At 45.5% G+C, this 21,204-nt stretch overlaps 1 long non-coding RNA gene across 1 annotated transcript; it reads right to left on the bottom strand.

The window, feature by feature from the left end:
* Positions 1–704: 704 nt before the first annotated feature.
* Positions 705–18,753, bottom strand: LOC115836646. Its single transcript, XR_004031645.1, has 3 exons — positions 18,426–18,753; positions 15,377–15,490; positions 705–2,063 (listed from the first exon to the last, which is right to left on the bottom strand). It is a non-coding gene; the product is annotated as an uncharacterized LOC115836646 (long non-coding RNA).
* Positions 18,754–21,204: the final 2,451 nt, after the last annotated feature.

Below are 21,204 nucleotides of genomic sequence, written 5' to 3'. Positions count from 1 at the left end.
TTTTGTTTTTTTTTTTAGACGGAGTTTCACTCTTTTTGCCCAGGCTGGAGTGCAATGGCACAATCTCAGCTCACTGCAACCTCCGCCTCCCGGGTTCAAGCGATTCTCCTGTCTCAGCCACCCAGGTAGCTGGGATTACAGGCGCCCACCACCATGCTGGGCTAATTTTTGTATTTTTAGTAGAGATGGGGTTTTGCCATATTGGCCAGGCTGGTCTTAAACTCCTGACCTCAAGTGATTCGCCCACCTCAGCCTCCCAAAGTGCTGGGATTACAGGCGTGAGCCACTGCGCCCAGCCTGGAGTGTTTTATTATGCAGTAATAACTAACCAACATACAGAAAAACAAAGACCAAAAGAAATCCTTAGGCCAGGTGCGGTGGCTCACGCCTGTAATCCTAGCACTTTGGGAGGCCCAGGCGGGCGGATCAGGAGGTCAGGAGATTGAGACCATCCTGGCTAACATGGTGAAATCCTGTCTCTACTAAAAATACAAAAAATTAGCTGGGTGTGGTGGCGGGTGCCTGTAGTCACAGCTACTCAGGAGGCTGAGGCAGAACGGCATCAACCCAGGAGGTGGAGCTTGCAGTGAGCCGAGATGGCGCCACTGCACTCCAGCCTGGGTGACAGAACAAGACTCTGTCTCAAAAAAAAAAAAAAGAAAAAAAAATCCTTAAAGACACTCCTTTTTTTACTATCACGATCACTATCTGTATATCTGGTATGTCTGAAAAAGACTCATGCCAAACCATTAGTTTGCACTTTGCATTCTGTGTTCACAAAAGCAAAGCCTATTACTTTTGCAATACACTGGCTATTCTTGCTAGCTAGTTTGCTTTAGAGTCTGGCTGGATTTTATTTTATTTTTTAAGTGACTCCATTTCTTTTTAATTTTCGAGGAACCCTGTAACTACCCTGCACCTTTTGCAACTGTGCATTGGAGAAGCTTTTCTCATGGTCACTGTGATGGTAATTTCCACCTCCTATTGCTTGGTATTCTGCTAAAAGGTTTTCATACTTGTTCAAACCAGCAGGTTGGTGCCACAGTGAGTATTGCAGATCAGCTGCATTTCAGAACTGCACAGTTGGTGAGTCTGTGTCTTGTCCCCGTCCGACAAGTTGGGGCTTGTGAGTGATGCCAAGGAAAATTCTAGAGGAAGCAGAACAATGCCACAGCAGATGGAAGTATGTGTTCATTTAGGAGGTGGAAGGTGCCTCCATTCTACAAATAGGGTCACCTTGAAACTGCACTGCTCGCCAAACTCCTTAAATGTGTTCAGGTTTCCCCCACGAGTATATCACTGGATAGTTTATTGCCAAAGTTCATTAGTTCTTTTATTGATAAGGATGATATATTACGGAAGTACACTGTCTCATCGGACATTTTTACTCGAAGTAGAAATACTAAAGGAGGCAAAAGGATCTGTTCTAGCCTGTCCACAATTAGAGCTTCTGGCCCTTTCAGGAAGAAAGGATGGAGGAGAAAGTAACTGATGAAGAAAGTGAGGGCAGTAGGTAAAGAAGAGGAAGAAGATAGAGGAAAATCAGGAAAGGGAGGAGGAAACAAAGGAGGGGAAGAGGTGAGCGCCAGCTGTATACACGCCAAGGGCTGCAGCAGCCTCCAGATGCCGTGTCTCCCTGCATCCAGGCTCCATCACTCTTTTCAAAAGCGCTGCTTGGAAAATTCTTCCATAGCAATCGGAGCATGTTCATCCCCTGACTCAGAAACAGTGCAGCTCCCAGTTGCCTTCTACATCAAGTCAAATCCCCCTAGGTTGGTGTTCAAGGCCTTTCCACACCATAGCCTCACCGTACCTCTGGTCTTAGCTCCGACCTGAGCCTCTCCAGGCCCTCCATATGCCCTGGGCTCCCTTCCTCGTCTCTGGAGGCACCAGGCCCTTGAATGCCCTTTCCTTACTCCCTGCCATCACTAAGGACACAGCTCCCGTGTTGCCTCCCCTGCTGAGGGTTTATATGTTTGCCATCATCCCGGCACTGGCCCAGCAGCTCCTGAAGACTCATACATCATGCGCTTCTCTCTGTATCTCCATCACCCAAAGAGTGCCTGAAACAAAGAGGACACTTCATCAGAGCTATAGAATGAATGAATGAATCTATGACACCCCTTTTTTCCCTGTTTGCCAGTCCAATATCTTTTTAAAGCTGTTTTTAAATTTAATTTTATTTTTATTATTTGAGATGGGCTCTCACTCTGTCACCCAGGCTGGAGTGCAGTGGTGCAATCTCAGTGCACTGCAATCTCTGGTCCCAGGTTCAGGCAGTTCTCCCACCTTACCCTCCTGAGTATGTGGGACTACAGGCATGTGCCACCACACCTGGCTAATTTTTGTATTTTTTGGTAGAGACAGGGTTTTACCATGTTGACCAGGCTGGTCTCAAACACCTGACCTCAAGTGATCTGCCCACCTCAGCCTCCCAAAGTGCTGGGATTACAGGCATGAGCCACGGCACCCGGCCTTAGCTGTTTGTTTTTTTTTTAATTAAAATTATATCTTTTTTGAGACAGGGTCTTGCTCTGTTGCCCAGGCTAGAGTTTAGTGGCAGAATCACAGCTTACTGCAGCCTCGAACTCCTGGGCTCAAGAGATCTTTCCGCCTCAACCTAAAGTTGTTTTTAGTGGGCACCTAATAATATAGCCCATGGGATTTATGGGCTGTGGTGTCATATTTCAATATATACATACAATGTGTAATGATCAAATCAGAGTAATTAGCCAAAAAATCACTGCAAACATTTGTCCTTTCTTTGCGTTGGAAACATTCAAAACCTTCTCTTCTAGCTATTTGAAAGTATACAATAAATTGTTAACTATTATCTGCCTATAGTGCTATAGAACACTAGAATTTATTCCCCATCCAGCTATAATCTTGTATCCATTAACCAGCCTCTCTAGTCCCCCTCCCCACTTCCCTTCCTAGCCGCTAGTAACCACTGCTCTACTCTTGACCTTTATGAGATGAATTTTTTTAGCTTCCACATAAGTAAGAACATGAAGAATGTATCCTCCTGTGCCTGCTTTATTTCACTTAACATAATATCCTCCAGGATATATTTTTTTTTTTGAGATAGGGTCTCGCTCTGTCACCCAGGCTGGCATGCAGTGGCGTGATCATGGCTCATTGCAGTCTCTACCTCCTGTGCTCGAGCGATCCTTCTGCCTCAGCCTCCGGAGCAGCTGGAACTACAGGCATGCACCACCACATCCAGCTAATTTTAAAAATTATTAATACTTGATAGACACAGGGTCTATGTTGCTCAGGCTGGTCTCAAACTCCTGGGTTCAAGCAATCCTCCCACCTTGGCCTCCCAAAGTGCTAGAATTATAGGTGTGAGCCACTGCACCTGGCTCAGGACCTTTTAATAGTCTAGTTGCAGAAGTATTCAAACACAATTTCTCCTTAACATAGATTTTCATAAAAACTCAAAGTACGGTGATAGGAAGGAGAGATAGTTTTACTTGTTTCTTCTGAAAACAGAGATTTCTTCCAGGAATTATATATGAGCACACGGTTGTTCACACTCCTTCAAAAACAGAATATGTGACAGTTAAAGAGAGAAGCAAACCTCACTAAAAAGCAAAAAAAGCCAGGTGCAGTGGCTCACACCTGTCATCCCAGCACACTGGGAGGCTGAGGCAGGAGGATTGCTTGAGCCCAGGTGTTTGAGACCAGCTTGGGCAGTGTGGTGAGACCTTGCCTCTACAAAAAATAAAAATAAAAAATTTGCTGGGTGTGGTGGTGCATGCCTGTAGTCCCAGGTACTAGGGAGGATGAGGACAGGAGAATTACTCGAACCCGGGAGGCACAGGTTGCAGTGAGCCGAGATCGCGCCACTGCACTGCAGCCTGGGCGACAGAGTGAGACTCCGTCTCCAAAAAAAAGAAAGGGTTTTATCCAAAAGTCAGGCAATAACAAATGCTGGTGAGGATGTGGATAAAAGGGAACCCTTGTACACTGTTGGTGGAAATGTAAATTAGTATAGCCACTATGGAGAACAGTTTGGACATTCCTCAAAAAACTAAAAATAGACCCACTATACGATCCAGCAATTCCACTGCTGAGTATATACCCCAAAGAACGGAAATCAATATATCAAAGAGATAGCTGCACTCCCATGTTTATTGTAACACAATAGCCAAGATTTCAAAGCAAACTAAGTGCCCATCAACCGATGAATGGATAAGGAAAATGTGGTATATACACACGATGGAGTACTATTCAGCCATAAAAAAGAATGAGATCCAGTCATTTGCAATAACGTGGATGGAGCTAGAGGTCATTATGTTAAGTGAAATATGCCAGGCACAGAAAGACAAACTTTGCATGTTCTCACCTATTTGTGGGATCTAAAAATCAAAACAATTGAACTCATGGAGACAGGGAGTAGAAGGATGGTTACCAGAGACTGGGAAGCGGTGGGGGGCGAGTGGGGGGAAAGAGGGGATGGTTAATGGATACAAAATATAGTCAGAAGGAATAAGACCTAGTATTTACTAGCACAACAGGTGACTATAGTCAATAATTTAATTGTACATTTAAAAATACCCAAAAGAGTATAATTTGATTGTAACATAAAGGATAAATGCTTGAGGAGATGGATGCCCCTTTTAGGCTGATGTTATTATTACACATTGTATGTCTGTATCAAAATATCTCATGTAACCCATAAATATATGTACCTACTATATGCCCACAGAAATTAAAAATTAAAGGAAATAAAGAAAATTTTCCTCATAAAATGTTAAGGGAAAAATCCAAAAAATGTAAAAAATCAACCACGCAAACCCTAAACTCATTAATGAAAAAATAAACTACTCCTTTGCCTGAACTTGACCAATTCAGGTTAACAAATGTTCAGAAGCACTGAGCTGCAAATCCACACTTCACTAGGTTCAGCTTCCTAAAGGTCAGAGTTCCAGCAGTAAGCTCTCCCTAGAAACCGAGCTTCAGGAATAAACAGCCAGGAGAAGGGAAAAATTTGGGAAGGGTAGTTCCATCTGATCTACAGCCAAACCGGCCACTTGCAAAATCTGGAACAAGCGGCAATTCTCTGGTCTCAGGTCACAGCAAAAAATCCTTGCAAAATCGGAATTATTTGCTAAACTTGGCATTCCTCTCACTGAAAGGCAAGTGAAACAAACAAAGAAAAGGTGATTTTTATATCTAGTTCTTCCATTTTCAACAATAATAACTACTGTTTAATAAAGTCCCCTGGTGTATTAGACACCTGTTTTACACATATTATTTTAAAAATTCACCCTCTTAATATATATTATTTAATTATTATTATTATTATTTTTGAGACAGAGTCTCACTCTGTAGCTCAGGCTGGAGTGCAGTGGCAGGATTTCGACTCACTGCAACCTCTCCCTCCCAGCTTCAAGCGATTCTCCTGCCTCAGCCTCCCAAGCAGCTGAATCACAGGCGCACACCACTACGCCCAGCTAATTTTTGTATTTTTAGTGGAGATGGGGTTTCGCCATGTTGGCCAGGTTGGTCTCGAATTCCTAACCTCAAATGATCTGCCCGCCTCAGCCTCCCAAAATATTGGGATTACAGGTGTGGGCCACCGTGCCTGGCCTTATTTATTATTTTAATTAATTTATTTTTTAAGACAGTGTCTCACTTGCTGCCCAGTCTGGAGCATAGTGGCATGATTATGGCCCCCTGCACTCTTGACCTCCCAGGCTCAAGTGATCCTCCCACCTCAACTCTCCAGTAGCTGGGACTACAGGCATGCACCACCATGCCTGGCTAATTTTTTTACTTTTAATTTTTTGTAAATGGGGGTCTTACTATGTTGCCCAGGCTGGTCTCAAACTCTTGGGCTCAAGCAATCCTCCCATCTCGGTCTCCCAAAGTGTTGGGATTACAGGCGTGAGCCACCACACCTGGCATCTTAATAGATTTTAAAGTGCATACACATTACAGTATTATTAATTATAAGCACAATCTTGTATGGCAGATCTTTAGCACTTACTCATCTTGCATAACAGAAACCTTAAACTTGATTTTTAATCCCTACAATGGTCTGAAAATTTTACTTTACTCTTCTCATTTTTCAAGGCGAAACAGCGTGAGAGAGGTTAAATAGTTTATCCAAACTCACTAAACAAATGCCTTAAACAAAATACAAACCCAGGTCTGTGTATCCCTAAAGCCTACAGGCTTCTCTTATTTTGCTCAGTACTTTTTTTTTTTTTTTTTTTTTTTTTTTGAGATAGGTTCTTGCTCTGTTGCCCAGGCTGGAGTGCAGTGGTGTAATAACAGCTCATTGTAACCTTGAACTCCTGGGCTTAAGCCATCCTCCCACCTCAACCTTCCTAGTAGCTAGGACTACAGGTAAGCAGCTAATTAAACAAAAAAAAATTTCTTTGTAGGCATGGGGTCTCGCTATGTTGCCCAGGCTGGTCACAGACTCCTGGCCTCAAGCAATCCTCCAGCCTTGGCTTCCCAAAGTGCTGGGGTTATAGGCATGAGCCACTGCATTCGGCCTTGCTCACTACTGTTGAAAGTGTCCTAAGAAAATGTTCTTTTTGAGGGTAGGTGCAGTGGCTCACGCCTGTAATCCCAGCACTTTGGGAGGCTGAGGCAGGTGGATCATGAGGTGAGGAGTTCAAGACCAGCCCGGCCAAGATGGTAAAACCCCATCTCTACCAAAAATTCAAAAATTAGCAGGTGTGGTGGTGCACGCCTGTAATCCCAGCTACTCCGGAGGCTAAGGCAGAAGAATCCCTTGAACCAAGGAGGCGGAGGTTGCAGTGAGCCCAGATTGCGCCACTGCACTCCAGACTGGGCGACTATGTCAAAAAAAAAAAAAAAAAAAGGAAGGAAAATATTCTTTTTGATGTTATTAAGAACTCCTTGCCAATAAGATTATTATTTTGTACAGTATATATAATTATTATACTATAGCTGGGTGCTGTGGCTCACACTTGTAATCGCAGCACTTTGGGAGGCTGAGGTAGGTGGATCACCTGAGCTTAGGAGTTCGAGGCTAGCCTGGCCAACATGGTAAAACCCCATCTCTACCAAAAATACAAAAAGTAGCTGGGCATGGTGGTACGCATCTGTAATCCCAGCTACTTGGGAGGCTGAGGCAGAAGAATTGCTTGAACCTGGGAGACAGAGGTTACAGTGAGCTGAGATCATGCCATTGCACTCCAGCCTGGGTGACAAGAGCAAAACTCCATCTCAAGAGAAAATTATATTATAAATTATATGTTACATTATTGTATGTTACATATATTCTGTAACAATAAATAATTTCATATTATTACTTTAATAATTAAATTGTATATAATTATGCAGCTAAGCTTGTGGGGAGTTATGCCCCTTTCCTAAGATAAAAACAGACACACCTTTGTGGAGTCAGATCCAGACCCTGGGATCCTGACTGCCAGCACCTCGCTGTCTCCACCAGCCCCACGTCCTGTCTGCAGCCCCCACGTTTGTTATCTGGGGCCTGCAGATCTCCTGGAGTTGCATTGGCTAACAAAGGCAGTGACAGAAAAAGTGTCCCCCAAGTCCAATGGCTCTTAATCTTGAATACACAGTGAATTGCATAGTGTTTAGTCTGACTATCTAGAAGTTCAAATATATTGAGTTGTCACAGTCCCTTTGAGTAACTTGAGTTTTAAAGGGGGGAATAAAACAGAGAAAGAAAAATAAAAGATAGACACGAATTTCCCTCACAGATACTGCTGCTGCTGGTTTGGAGAAGCAGCGCTTCTGGAGAACTGGAACCTGGTTAGTGGATGAGAACATACGACACTGTGAATGAGCAGTTATGGTCAGGGCAGTGCCCCGGGGGTCTTGGAGGATGTCAGAGATCCCATGTTGACTAATTCTGGACACATATTCTGTTCAAAGAGGGCCTTTCAGCTGGGCACAGTGGCTCATGCCTGTAATCCCAGCACTTTGGGAGGCTGAGGCAGGCAGATCACCTGAGGTCGGGGGTTCCAGAGCAGCCTCGCCAAAATGGTGAAACACCGTCTGTACTAAAAATACAAAAATTAGCCAGGTGTGGTGGCACGTGCCTGTAATCCCAGCTACTTGGGAGGCTGAGGCAGGAGAATCGCTTGAACCTGGGAGGTGGAGGTTGCAGTGAGCAGAGATCACACCACTGCACTCCAGCCTCGGTGACAGAGACTCTGTCTCAATTGAAAAAAAAAAAAAAAAAAAAAAAAAGAGGGCCTTTCTCTGGGTGGACAAGAGTGTTGTGTAGGACGAGAGTGTTGTGTAGAGACAACGTCCTGCTGCTTGCCGGTGTGTCAGCAACACCTCTGGAGCTAAGTAGCATCACTGGAGGTAAGATTAGGAAGCTCGGCTCATTAGGAAGCGCAGTGGCTCATGCCTGTAATCCCAGCACTTTGGGAGGCCGAGGCAGGCGGATCACGAGGTCAGGAGATCGAGACCATGCTGGCTAACACGGTGAAACCCCGTCCCTACTAAAAAAATACAAAAAATAAGCCAGGCGTGGTGGCGTGCACCTGTAGTCCCAGCTATTCAGGAGGCTGAGGCAGGAGGATGGCGTGAACCCGGGAGGCGGAGCTTGCAGTGAGCTGAGATCGCACCACTGCACTCCAGCCTGGGTGACAGAGCAAGACTCTGTCTCAAAAAAAAAAAAAAAAGAAACAAAGAAACAAAGAAAAAGATTAGGAGGCTCAGTTTCACCATAGTTAACAGCACAGCACGAGCTCACTTCTAGGAGCCCAACTGCACAAACCTTCACCTCCTGCCTCCGTCTCATCCTGGCCACGAGACAATTCAAAGCAATTTTCTTTTCTTTTTTTTTTTTTTTGAGATGTAGTCTCCTTCTGTCCCCCAGGCTAGAGTGCAGTGGCGTGATCTTGGCTCACTACAGCCTCTGCCTCCTGAGTTCAAGTGATTCTTCTGTCTCAGCCTGCCCAGCAGCTGGGATTACAGGCACCCGCCACCATGTCAACTTTTGTATTTTTAGTAGAGATGGGGTTTCACCATATTGGCCAGGCTGTTCTTGAACTCCTGACCTCAAGTGATCCGCCTACCTCAGCCTCCCAAAGTGCTGGGATTACAGGTGTGAGCCACTGAGCCTGGCCCCCATGAGGCAATTCGAGATAAAGCACAATACCCGGCAATAGATCCCGAAAATAATTCTTCTCTTCCCTCCCTTTCCCTTTCCTTCTCTTCTCTCTTCCATCCTCCCTCGTTCCTCCACCCTGTCTCGAAAAAAGCTTGGCATTTGATGCTTTTAAATGTCTAGAATGGTGCACTCATCTGGCCTTTTGACGGAGTGAGTTGGTCTTTCCAACCAGAGCTCTGTCCCATATTTCAGGTTGAGGAATGTCTAGCTGGGCTTGGGGAGATTGTCGGGAAATGGATGTGCTCCTGCAGTATTTTGGAAGTGCAAACTGGTGCAACCTTCCTAGAAAACAATTTAGCAGTGTCTATGAGTAATTCACCCTTTGGCCATACTCTCAAAGGTTCACAAAGATAGACGTGCAAGGACACACATTACAACAGTGTTTAACAGAATGTCAATGGGACATTTCATGTTGTCTCCAAAATGAGGCTACAGCCCTAACGCTGAGAATAAGAGGTGCTAAATCCCCATATTTGAAGGACCACCTATGAGCTGGCAGGACCAGTTCATTGACCAATAATCCCCTCTTCTTCTCCCCATCTTACAATAATAGAAGTCCAGGCATTAGGAAATCACTCAGGTTCAAAATGAGAGCTACGCCTTTCCTTCCCGTGAAGCTACATGTGTGGAGCTTCAAGAGAACCTTAGAGACTGAGGATGCTGGCCAGAAGGGAAAGGACTGACTTCTTAGACACTAAGAAGTGATCTAGACACTTGCTATGATATAGAAACTCATGGGTCCACACGGGCTCTCATGTTGTTGCAGAACTCAGTGAAAGAGTTCTTGAGAAAGCCAGATCTATTACTTCAGAAGCCTGGGAATAGATGAACAAATAGAGACTGGTCCTTGCTTCTTGCCTGGGTAATTTTGGAATGAAAGGCTTGCGGGAGTAATCAGAGTTGTGTGAGTGTCCCAAGGGGCAAGCAGAGACCAGGAAAGGTGGCTGGGCTTGAGCTGTCTTGCTGGTATCCTGCCCAAGAAGGCAGGAGGAAGTCCAGTAAGAAGTGTAGAGTCCATGACCAGGTGTAGGGACTTGCAGAAAAGATTACAAGTCACAGCACATCATTCAGCCAGGGAAATTTTGGGCCATCCAAAGACTTGTGCAAAAGCTCCATGAGAGAACCAATATTTGGATGCCTGCCATACAGCAAGGCATGGATAACAGAGAAGATTACATCTGCACTGACTCAGTAAAACAAGTTATATTGGTCAGGTGCAGTGGCTCATGCCTTTAATCCTAGCACTTCGGGAGGCTAGGAGTTCAAGACCAGCCAGGGCAACATAGCAAGACATCGTCTCTACAAAAAATAAAAAAAAAAAATTAGTGGGCATGGTGGCATGTGCGTGTAGTTCCAGCTACTTGGGAGGCTAAGGCGGAGGATCTCTTGAGGCCAGGAGTTGAAGGCTGCAGTGAACCATGATCATGCCACTGCACTCCAGCCTGGGAGATGAGGGGTGACAGAGCAAGGTTCTGTCTCTAAATAAAAAAAAAAAGTGGCTGGGTATGGCGGTTCATGCCTGTAATCCCAGCACTTTGGGAGGCTGAGGTAGGTGGATTGTTTGTGCCCAGGAGTTCAAGACCAGCCTGGGCAACATGGCAAAACCCTGGCTCTGCAAAAAAAAATTAAAATATTAGTTGGGCATGGTGGCATGCAGCTATAGTTTCGGCTACTCAGGAGTCTGAGGCAGGAGGATTGCTTGAGCCCGGGAGGTTAAGGCTGCAGTGAGCCATGTGTCACTACACTCCAGCCTAGATGAAAGAGTCAGACCTTGTTTCAAAAAAACAAAAAAAAAGAGAGAGAGAGAGACAAAACAGTTATACATTTTCATGAATCCCTCTTCCCTAACCATCTTGACTCTGGAGGAACCAGAAGCCCTAGAGTATGAGGAGGTCCCATAAGCCATTGGAAACTCCAGAACTGAAGGTGGGTGTTTGGCACTGGGTGGCAGATTGAAGATTTATGACTGGAGTGAATTTTTAGTACCGGCTATGGTAGATGTGTAAAATTACTACTCTCATGCATCTCACCAAGCATGAAAGAGTTTACATTCCAGAGAAAAAGGTTTATCGCTGTCTCTTGGTTGTTCAGACTGTTGAAGGCCAAGTGTTCAGATGGTCTTGTTTTGTGGGACAGATAGGACTTCACAACGTTGCTGGTGTGAGTTTTCTGGAGGAAGTGGGCTGTGAGATGAATTCTGAATTAAAGGAAGAATTCTTGGATCTTGGATAGAGTCGCAGGCGCCTCTGATGACAAGTTGTAGGAGAACGAAGGAAACCAAATGTCTTTTTGCATAATTGGCAGGGAAAGGATCCCTAAATGGAACTGGGAGGTGATATAATCAGGGCTAATTTGATAAAGAGTCTCGAAATCAAATGTGACTACATTGACTCTACCGAGGAAGCATCCATTGATTATGTTGTCAAAGATGCAGGTGAGAGCAATGGATTTTAATGACAGTGTTTTGAACCATTCGTAAGGAAGGGAGTATGAAGGGAATACTGCCAGTTAATGTGTTTTATTTCAGATGAGAAATAAATCCAGATTATCCTGGGGACTTTCCAGCGGAGGAAAAAAACCAAATCAAAACCAAACCGAAAATCAAGAGTGTAGCTGCGCCAGTTGCAGGAAGAAATGGCAAATTATTCCAAGGTTTCCATCCGAGGGAAGGAAACAATGGGTAATCAGTCGATCGAGGGAAAATGTGTTAGAGGCTTCAATGTACTTATTTAGCTTTCTTTGAAATACAATGAAGCATGATTGCATTTTAAATTAATTCCTAGCCTGCCAGCCTTTGAATTTTTCATGTTTACTTTTCCTTTGCATGCCGACTTGATTTTCTTTCTTTTTACAAATAGCCAACAAAATTCAAGAGGATAATGTTCCAGATAGGCAATGTTTATTTGGTTAGCAAGTATTTATTGTGCATTTACCCTGTAGGTGATGGGGAGGAAGGAGCCAAGGTGTGTTTATTACCTATTAAGTATTGAAATAGAGACTTTCTTATACGTTACTTCATATTAATCTCTATAACACCTCTGTGATGTAAGTACTATCATTTTCATTTTTCATTTTAGGAATCTGAGCCTCGAAGAGGTTATGTGACTTATCCCAAAGAGTGTATCAGTCTGTTCTCACGCTGTTAATAAAGACATACCTGAGACTGCATAATTTATAAAGGAAAAAGGTTTAATGGACTCACATCCACATGGCTGGGGAGGCCTCATGATCACGGCTGAAGGTGCGTGAGGAGCAAAGTCACGTCTTACATGACGGCAGGCAAGAGAGCGTGGGCAGGGGAACTCCCCTTTATAAAAGCATCAGATCTCGTGAGAATTATTCACCACCACGAGAACAGTATGGGGAAACTGCCCCCTATGATTCAATTATCTCCACCTGGCCCCACCCGTGACACGTGGGGATTATTACACTTCAAGGTGAGATTTGGCTGGGGACATAGCCAAACCATATCAGTGTCTTAGCAAATTATTCGAGTGCTTGCAGTACCACGCTATAGTTAACTGTTTATTTCGTAGGGCAGACATTTGCCTACACAGTGTTCCATCATCTCCCTTGTCATTAGAATCCACTTCCCCCGTCGACGTCGTATACACCAGCTTCTCACTCCACCAGCTTCTCTTGTAGCTAGAGGTGGGACTGTGGCTCTCTTTTGTCAAAGAGACATCAATACATCTCCTGAGGGTGGGGGTAGGGGAGCATCAAGGAAATCTTTGGATTTGATGTATTCATTGAACTGCTGCAACTACTGTCCAGCCACTTGGCAGATGGAAAAATATCCTCTGTGGGGTCACAGAGCCACTGAGTTCTAGGACTAACCACCCGCAGGCTTCTTGCTATGGAAAATGAGCTCACAGCAGTAGAGACGCCTTGTATGTGGCTATTCTGTTGCAAGCAGCTGAGTACATTCTGCCCAATACAGGCAGGGCAGGCTTGCCCCAGTGTGCCTGGATGCTCACCACCCCCTTGCAGGAAAAGGGCTCTGCCCACAGGTCACTACCAGGGAGCCAGGACAGCCAGCTCACAGGCTGGCAGGACCATCCAACAGCCCTTCAAAGAGGGTCTGAAGACCAAATTAGATTCTCGCTTTGGGGAATTTGAACTGGAGATACAGGGAAATGGTTCTCATGTAGCAGAGGAGGAAGAAATAGTAAACAAACAAAAAAAGATAAAACCACAGAGGCTTAGAGGAAAGCTGAGTTATCTCTTGGCAGAGCAGGCGCTCCAGTGAATATGCATCCATAAACTCCCAGCGCCCAGGTAGGACAGGACAACCAGAGGTGACCACGGTGTGTGCCAGTTGTCCTTGTTCAAAGCCTCTGCTCCTCCCTCAGCTAGATTTTCTGTTTAATGCTCCTCTGTTGTCAATTTTATTTTTAGTTTCTGGGGCAAACTGGCTGAGGAGGGAGCAGGCTAAGCAGGCCCATGCTGAGAGCATTGCTGGATGGCTCAGGTCTGCCGTTTGCTCCTTGACCTTTGAAGAGCTTAGGAAAGTGAGCCTTGCTTTCAGGGGCTCCATGAGGGCCTTGAATCCTAGAAACACCCTGAGAGCTGATTGATGCTGGGGCTGGTGCACCCTCAGGCCAGGGTCTCGGGGACCACACAGCAGCCCAGGCTGGCCTCTCCAGGGCTGGGACCACATCGTCTCCCTGTCAAATCCCTTCAGTAGATCCGCACAGGCTTCAGTAGTTTCAGACTTCCTGGTCACTTGTCACCCTAGTCTCCCATCGACCTGTTCACTAGTCGTTACCCATGTTCTGGACACAGAGTGTCCATCCTGTCCCTCGACTCCCCCTGTGAGGCCTGGCAGTAAGGCCAGGTTCCTGAGGGCCTGCTTGCTTCATGGTCACAACAGCTGCAGAGGAGGACCTACCAACCTGATGTGAGCTGAGACACGTCCTGCAAACAAAACAGCTGCCCCACCCAACTGGCCTGTTCCTGCTTCTAAGCTCTGATCTTCATGTGTCTTAGTCAGCTTGGACTGCCATGATGAGGTACCACAGCTAGGGAGCTTAAACAATAGACATTTATCTCTCACATTCTGGAGAAAGGGATGCAGTTTCTGATGAGGGCTCTCTTCCTGACTTGCAGACTGCCACCTTCTCGCTATGACCTCGCAAGACCTTTCCTTTGTATGTGTTCTTGGAGAGAAATAATTAGCTTTGGTGTCTTTTGTCTTTCTCTCTCTTTCTTCTTTCTTTCTTTCTTTCTTTCTTTCTTTCTTTCTTTCTTTCTTTCTTTCTTTCTTTTTTTTCTTTCTTCCTCCACTACCCACTTAGAGGCCTTATCTGCCAATGCAGCCACACTGGAGGTTGTGGCTTCAACATATGAACTTGGGGGAACACAATAAAGTCTGCAGCACCTTGAAACCAGTAGCCACACCTGAGTCTTCTCTTTCTTTCTTTCTTTCTTTCTTTCTTTCTTTCTTTTTTTTTTTTTTTTTTTTTTTTCTTTCTTTCTTTCTTTCTTTCTTTCTTTCTTTCTTTCTTTCTATCTCTCTCTCTCTTTCTTTTTTTTTTGACAGAGTCTCACTCTGTCACCCAGGCTGGAATGCAGTGGTGCCATCTCGGCTCACTACAAGCTCTGCCTCCCAGGTTCACGCCATTCTCCCACCTTAGCCTCCCAAGTAGCTGGGACTACAGGCATGCACCACCACGCTTGGCTAATTTTGTTTTTGTATTTTTAGTGGAGACAGGGTTTCACCATGTTAGCCAGGATGGTCTCGATCTCCTGACCTCGTGATCTGCCTGCCTTGGACTCCCAAAGTGCTGGGATTACAGGCATGAGCCACCGCGTCTGGCCATGTTCTTTCTTTCTTAAAAAGTTTTTGTAGAGATGGGGTCTTACCATATTGCCCAGGCTGGTCTCAAACTCTTGGGTTTGAGCAATCCTCCTGCCTCAGTTTCTCAAAGTGCTGGGATTATAGGTGAGGGCCACTGCACCTGGCCTGTCTTTTCTTTTCTTTTTCTTTTTGTTTTCTTTCTGGTATCTCTTCTTATAAGAACACTAATCCTATCGGTTCAGGGCCCCACCCTGATGACACATGTAACCTCCACTACCCACTTAGAGGCCCTATCTGCCAATGCAGCCACACTGGAGGTTATGGCTTCAACATATGAACTTGGGGGAACACAACAAAGTCTGCAGCACCTTGAAAGCAGTAGCCACACCTGATTCAGCTTTTCATTCCCTCATCAGAGCACAGTTTCGACATACCATAGTGTCCAATAAATGTGAATTCAGGGGAATCTTGAATGAAATGGCAGAGCTGGTATTTTAACCCAGGTCTTCGAATCACCAAATGAAGTGCTGGACGTCATAGCTGGGCACCTACAGGGAATTAAAGAAAGAATACACCATGGTTTGCCCACTGGGAGGATAACCTTGTTCCGGTGGCAGGACATACAGTTGATACAAATTATATCACACCATGCGGAGTGGACTGGTGAGGAGTTGAGGAAGGGGGTCCAGAAAGTATGGGAAGTGAGCTGGCCCTAAGAGACTGGTTTGCTTTGGGGTTCCAGGAGTAGCAAGGAGAGGCAGGAAGGGCAACTCCAGCCAGAAAACCCAGGATCTGAGATTGAGGTCTGAGTTTCAGCATGGTGGTCTAGGATGGGATGAAAGTTCAAGAAAAATTGGGGCTTTGGCAGAGCTTTGGAAGGTCTGAACCAAAAGATGGCATTGAAAATAACCTTGCAGGCTGGGTGCGGTGGCTCACGCCTGTAATCCCAGCACTTTGGGAGGCCGAGGTGGGTGGATCATGAGGTCAGGAGATCGAGACCATCCTGGCTAACACGATGAAATCCCATCTCTACTAAAAATACAAAAAAAATTAGCCGGGCATGGTGGCGGGCGCCTGTAGTCCCAGCTACTCCGGAGGCTGAGGCAGGAGAATGGCGTGAACCTGGGAGGTGGAGCTTGCCGTGAACAGAGATCGCACCACTGCACTCCAGCCTGGGTGACAGAGCGAGACTCCGTCTCAAAAAAAAAAAACAAAAAAAAGAAAAAAAAGCAAATAACCTTGCCAACTTATAACATATAACATCAATCAAACAATAGTTCTGATCTTTTAACCAACCATTTAACAGTTAATAGAGGCTGGGCATGGTGGCTCATGCCTGTCATCCCAGTACTTTGGGAGGCTGAGGTGGGAGGGTCACTTGAGCTCACGGTTTGAGACCAGCCTGGGCAACATAGTAAGACCTTGTCTCTACAAAAATAAAACTTAAAAAAATTAGTCAGGGCCCAGCGCTGTGGCTCACGCCTGTAACCCCAACACTTTGGGAGTCCGAGGCAGGTGGATCACTTGAGGTCAGGAGTTTGAGACCAGACTGGCCAACATGATGAAACCCCGTCTCTACTGAAAATACAAAAAATTTAGCCTGGTGTGGTGGCTCATGCCTGTAATTTTAGCTACTCAGGAGGTTGAGGCAGCAGAATCGCTTGAACCTGGGAGGCTGAGGTTGCAGTGAGCCAAGGTCATGCCACTGCACTCCAGCCTGGGCAACAGAGTGAGACCCTCTCAAAAAAAAAAAAAAATTAGCCAGGCTTGATGGCACTTGCCTGTCGTCTCAGCTACTCGGAAGGCTGAGGCAGGAGGATTACTTGAGCCCAGGAGTTAGAGGCTGCAGTGAGCTATGATCATACCACTATACTCCAGCCTGAGTGACAGAGTGAGACTCTGTCTCTAAAAAAAGAAAGAAAAAGAGTTAATAAAAAAGGTAATCCTTCCTCAGTAAAAAGAATTGTTTTATGGCTATGATAATTAATGAACAGCTCAGGAAATATTTTTGTTTTTTTAACCATATGGATTATGGATCCAGTTGTGCAGAAATACTGCCATTTTAAAATTAAAATTGCTTCCAATATTCATGATGAAATTGTAAATGAATTCTTTATACAACTAAGTATATCTCTTCTTATTTTCTCAATGAGTATATTGGATTGTTTAACACCTACAATTATGCTTCATGTTTCAACTTGCACTTAGTTTTTCCAGAATTGTTTATTGTTTGGAACAAGCAAACTTGGAGAAATTTAAAGTCTGCCTTTTAAAGATCAAACATGACTCCAGGATTTTCACATATACTTCAGGAGAAAACTCTTAGAATACTGTATTTTTCAAAAACAAGTAACATGAAAGCATGCTTGACTATGTGCAACTCCCTAGCAAAACTGTGGGAAACCACACCCGCACTTGAGAAAATATTCGTAGAATGTGCAAAAATGAACTCCTCTTTAAATGTTAAGAAATGCAAAATCTAAAGGCCACTATCCTCCCATCCTCCACTGTCTACAGTGTGTCACCATATCCACCCCTCCAGTATCGCCACCATGGGTCTGCCCATGAAGATGGTGGTGTTGGAAAACTACCTCTGAAATATTTAGAGTTTGTAATGGAAATGTTAGTAAGCCAGTAGCTTAGGGAGCATGGGCATTTTAGAAAGCCATTCTCCAGCTGCTCCTCCTGAGTGTGTGTGTAGTCTCTGACTTCCTGAAATGATATGACAGGAGGCCACTTTTTAACTTGTACCTTAAGATAATCCTTTTGATGATGTTACACAACTTTCCAAATTTTGTTGACTGGTTGGTACCTTCATTCTTTTATTTAGTCTTTCAACATTGGAGTGCATATCATCACCCCAACTTTGGCTTTTTACGTTTTAATTTGTATTTTTTTAAATTTATTTTGAGGCAATGTCTCACTATGTTGCCCAGGCTGGAGTACAGGGACGCGATCATAGCTCACTGCAGTCTCAGCCTCCTGGGCTGAAGCAATCCTCCCACCTCAGCCTCCCAAGTTTAGCTGGGACCACAGGTACGCACCACCACACCTGGCTAATTTTTTTTAGTTTTTGTAGAGATGGGGTCTCACTATCTTGCTCAGGCTTGTCTGGAAGTCCTGGGCTCAAGTGATCCTCCCACTCCTGGGCTCACATCAACCTCCCAAAGTGCTGGGCGAGGGAGTCGCTGGGAGAAGGAGGCGCTGGGCTCAGCCATCACCCCAACTTTTGGCATATATAGGGGATAGGACAGCAGCTACTAGGACTCTAACAGTCAAACTAAAATTCCCCTCAGACTTGAGTTTAGCAGGTGATTTTGGATCGAATGCTTTGCACCCCCATTTTTCATCAGATGCTTTCTTGCTTCCACACTTCCCCCTCATTCGAATCAGCATAGGCTGGCCCGGTTAGCCTTCTGCACTTCCTCTTTCTTTCTCTCCATTTGGGTAATGTTAAAATAAATGATGTGTGTATGGCTTTACCTTTCAGAGATTTTTTTGGGAACCAAACCTCTCTGGAGGGCAAAGGCAGTGTAAGATAAAGTGAAGACCAGCTGACTGCAGTTGAAACTCCGGCTTTTGCCTGGTTTGCCTGTGAGTTCCTCCATGAGGTTCAGAGCCTCTGATTTCTCCAGCTCTTCAAAGAGAAAGAGCATGATACTTACAAGTCCTTTTGCCTAACGGAAGAGAAAGAGATTGAGCATGCTTGGGTTTCATAGGAAGCTAAATGTTCAGGGTTTCAAGGAAGCTAAAATTCTAATTCCCCTTTCCAATTACTGGAATTTTTTTTTTTCAGAGTCTTGCTCTGTCGCCCAGGCTGGAGTACAGTGGTATGATCTCAGCTTGCTGCAACCTCTGCCTCCCGGGTTCAACCAATTCCCCTAGCTGGGATTACAGGTACCTGCCACCACGCCTGGCTAATTTTTGTATTTTTAGTAGAGACGGGGTTTTGCCATGTTGGCCAAGCTTGCCTTGAACTCCTGACCTCCAGTGATCCACCTGCCTCAGCCTCCCAAAGTGCTCGGATTACAGGCATGAGCCACCATGCCTGGCCAAAAATTTCTGAATTTTTAGATGAGTAAAGGAGAGAATACTGAGCTGTTGAGTGTGGATAAAAAAATGCTGGCGTGGAATTACCACCCGCAGGTCAGCCTGTCTTGTTTTACATCCTGCCCGGGCATTCATGCTTCCTGAATGGGCCCTAGCTCTGACTCGCCACCTTGAATTTAGACCATTAAGTCGGGGCCATTTCGTTCCTGGCTCTGCACTGCTTGCTCTTCAGTTTATTTCTGTGTGACATCTTGCGTTTGGCTTTGATCCTGTATTTCACAACCTGATAACAGTTCCTTTCTCCTGAACTTCTAGCCTAGAATTTTCTCTTGCTGTTCTAGATTCTCAGCTTTGGTTTCAGACAGACCAGTGCTGAGAAGCTTAACTGGGTCCTTAGGGAGTATGTGGTCCTGAACTCCTGTACCAACGGCTCCTGGATACCACCAGGCGGAAGCAGTTGGTCTCTCAGGCTCAAGTCTCATTTCTTCCAGGCGAGCGGCTCCATAAGTGTTTGTGCCTGGTCACAGGCTGCCCGGGGTCACCAATGAGCCTTTGGATGGGCACTTGAATATCCAGCGTTATCAGCAGAAACCTGGGTAGGAAGAACGTAACCAGGAGGCAGCAGACTACCTACCTCTTGCCCGGTGGCATCAGTCTGTGAAGGTCATCTTTCTGTTTCCAGATTAGCATCAAGACTTGAGAAGCACAGGGCTGGGCACAGTGGCCCACACCTGCAATCCCAGTGCTTTGGGAGGCTGAGGCAAGAGGATCACTTGAGATCAGGAGTTTGAGACCAGTTTGGGCAACATAGTGAGACCGCGTCTTTCCAAAAGTATTTGTAAAAAGTAGCCAGGTGTGGTGGCGTTGTCCCAGCTGCTTGGGAGGCTGAGGTGGGAAGATTGCTTGAGCCCAGGAGTTTGAGGCTGCAGTGAGTTGTGATCATGCCTCTGCACTCCAGCCTGGGTGGCAGAGCAAGACCTTGTCTCTCAAAAAATTATATATATATAATATATATAATTTTATATATTAATAATATATAAATTATAATTATATATTATATATAATTATAATTATATAATATAATAAAAAAAATATATATATAGAGAGAGAGATGGAGTTTTGCTCTGTCACCCAGGCTGGAGTGCAATGGCACGATCTTGGCTCACTGCCATCTTCACCTCCTGGGTTCAAGCCCTTCTCCTGTCTCAGCCTCCTGAGTAGCTGGGATTACAGGCACATGCTACCATGCCCAGCTAATTTTTGTGTGTGTTTTTAGTAGAGACAGGTTTCACCATGTTGATCAGGCTAGTTTCAAACTCCTGACCTCAGGTGATCTGCCTGCCTTGGCCTCCCAAAAGGCTGGGATTACAGGTGTGAGCCACCTCACCTGGCCAATAAAAAATGCATTTAAAAAAGAGTTGTGGACTGGGCGTAGTGGCTCACGCCCGTAATACCAACATTTTGGGAGGCCGAGGAGGGTGGGTCACCTGAGGTCACAAGTTCGAGACCAGCCTGGCCAATATGGTGAAACCCCATCTCTACTAAAAATACAAAAATTAGCTGGCCATGGTGGCGGGGGCCTGTAATCCCAGCTACTCGGGAGGCTGAGGCAGGAGAATTGCTCGAACCTGGGAGGCGGGGTTGCAATGAAGCAAGATCGCGCCATGGCACCACTCCAGCCTGGGTGACAGAGTAAACCTCTGTCTCAAAAGAAAACAAGAATGTTGTGCACAATGGCTCTCCTTGCTTGTGGCACTCCAGGCCTTATGTTTACACAGAGAAGGGATGGTCCTGAGTCTGCATCTGCCCCTTCCCAGTCCTGGCATCCTGGACTCTGTTACAGAGAATATGCCACCTCCACACCCCAGGTCTCTAAGGTCCCGGAGGACTTTTAACTCAGCTTTACAAAATAATGTCCCCCCACCCGATAGTGGCTCCATCATCAGTGCCCACCCCAACATGACATAAAAAGCTGGAGCGCTTCTGGCCGGGTGCGGTGGCTCATGCCTGTAATCCCAGCACTTTGGAAGGCTGAGGTGTGCAGATCACCTGAGGTCAGGAGTTCAAGATCAGCCTGACCAACATGGAGAAACTCCATCTCTACTAAAAAAAATACAAAAATTAGCCAGGCATGGTGGCGCACGCCTGTAATCCCAGCTACTTGGGAGGCTGAGGCAGGAGAATCGCTTGAACCTGGGAGGCAGAGGTGCGG

This window comes from Nomascus leucogenys, chromosome 9, assembly GCF_006542625.1.
Source record: "Nomascus leucogenys isolate Asia chromosome 9, Asia_NLE_v1, whole genome shotgun sequence".
Taxonomy (NCBI): Eukaryota; Metazoa; Chordata; class Mammalia; order Primates; family Hylobatidae; genus Nomascus; species Nomascus leucogenys.
The sequence above is the reverse complement of the archived record's forward strand: the minus strand, read 5'-3'. Positions and strand labels throughout refer to the sequence as shown.